The 2,006-nt window shown below is 36.9% G+C and overlaps 1 long non-coding RNA gene across 1 annotated transcript; it reads right to left on the bottom strand.

Moving 5' to 3' along the window:
• Positions 1-233: 233 nt before the first annotated feature.
• On the bottom strand, positions 234-695 carry LOC133833956 (uncharacterized). The gene is made up of 3 exons (XR_009893229.1): positions 530-695; positions 420-446; positions 234-316 (listed from the first exon to the last, which is right to left on the bottom strand). It is a non-coding gene; the product is annotated as an uncharacterized LOC133833956 (long non-coding RNA).
• Positions 696-2,006: the final 1,311 nt, after the last annotated feature.

The raw sequence follows: 2,006 nt of genomic DNA, 5'->3' as shown, positions 1-2,006 counted from the left end.
GGTAGCTCAGGTCATGCAAGTGCTACTACTAAAGTAAATAAACAAGAATAATCTCCTTTCTTACTTCCAAAAATCAAATGGCCAGTTTTAAGAATTGAAAAGCATGTTATTATTAATATATGATTCAATATAACGAAAAATAAGCCATAATAATACCATGAATTATATCAAAGTAACCAGACCCATCTTCCCACACAAACCAACAAAAAAAAAAAGCAGGAGAAAGGTCAACATGGCAAGTAACAAAACGTACCTCTGGGATTGGAGTATCAAGAACTCTGTCAGGGCCATACTTGTCCAAAAGACCTTTGAATATCTATGCAAAAGCATAGGGGAAATGGGCAGCATTAAACAAGAGTTTGTAAAGAAGATTACATAAGAAAAAAAATTCATCTTTTCAATAAATAAGAAAATCCAACCTTGTATGCTTCTTGGTATTCCCCAACCTAGAATGAAAAACAATTTGAAGAAAAATGAAGAACAAAAAGAATGAAAGAGCACAAAGAAAAAATAAATACAAATTTCCCACCTCTTCTCCAATCAAGAGGACCTTAAGATCAACAACATTTCCTCATCAATTACACAATCGTCTCTCACTGTCAGCTGCTCATATTATTATTTTTAAAAAAAATTAAGTGTTAGCTTTCCTTGAAATGCACAGTATATCATTTAGTAGAATGATGAATAATAAAATAACATACAAGTTTCTAATGTTAGAAAACAACACCTACTAGAAAGAAGAGTATTGTAAACTCTCAAAATATAATTAAATTAGCATATTAATATCAATCACTTGAAACTTTAAACAATGACCCAGTAGCCTTGCCCAAAGACACGTTTCCTTTTCCATTAGTTCTATCTTTCTTTTATTGTATTTGGAAGACCGGGGATGTTATTACCTCCCCATAACTCAGGCTCTGGCTTACTGAAGAAGCAGTGTAACATCCTGAAAATGCAACCCAGATCACAAGTAACTATTAATATAAAAAGAAGAAAAAGGTACAAGTGACCAACAATGAAAATGCATGTGTATCAACAAATCTGTTACACCCAGATTTCGAGCCATGAGAATTGTGACCTCGAAAGCTGGATTCATAATGAATGAACTCGTAATATCTGGAACATATCCGAAGTCTGGGCATCGAGCCTGCGAAGCAGAGATGACTTCGAAGATGATAGCCTAGAAATCCTCACAAGCTCGAAAGATAGACCCCGAAGTGCATCTGTTCTCAGGATGGCCTCGGATCAGGGCCCCGAGCCTGACGCGCGTATGAGCTCGGAGTCATGTAGCCTCGGGAAGATGCTATAGCTCGAAATTCAATAGGAAACCTGGGTGAATAGGGCCTTGGTGATATAGGATAATAACTTTGAATATCCTAATGAGTCATCTATAAGAGACGCGGTCTACATCGATTACTATAAATCCCCAATAATCAAGGGATATTATTTGTTCAGTTATACGCCCCTGATCTTCAGGGGATGTTTCCTTGTATATAGGATTGCTGGCTTTTAATGCCATTTAATTTATTTGCATATATAGAATAACTTCCCGAAACATGTGGGATAGTATTCCGAAATCTTCTCTGTAAATAGAGAGGTCATGCACCATTGTAAAGGACCGAATTTTTGTGATCTTGAGAGAAAACTCTGGAGAATTCATGCTTGAAGAATTTTCAGAGATCATCTTAAGTTTAATAACAAAGACTCGTGGACTAGGCAGATTTAACTACTGAACCACGTAAAAAATCTCGTTTGTGTTATCATATTTCATTTGGCCATAACTGATTATTGTTTTCGTGCTCTTCTTTCACCGTTGATGAAAAACGGCGTCAACAGTTTGGTGATTTCATTGAGAGCCTTAAGCATTCAGTCCCTGAACAAGTTATGGCCGCTAGTAACCAGAATGTTCCTGAAGAAAATTACCCAAGACGCCCTGGGAAACAGCCAATGGAAAACCCAGATGTCGAAGAAAGAAGTGGATCTTCCGATTCTCGGGGACCACCTGC

Source organism: Humulus lupulus, chromosome 5, assembly GCF_963169125.1.
Source record: "Humulus lupulus chromosome 5, drHumLupu1.1, whole genome shotgun sequence".
Taxonomy (NCBI): Eukaryota; Viridiplantae; Streptophyta; class Magnoliopsida; order Rosales; family Cannabaceae; genus Humulus; species Humulus lupulus.
This window is presented reverse-complemented; position numbering and strand designations above follow the sequence as displayed.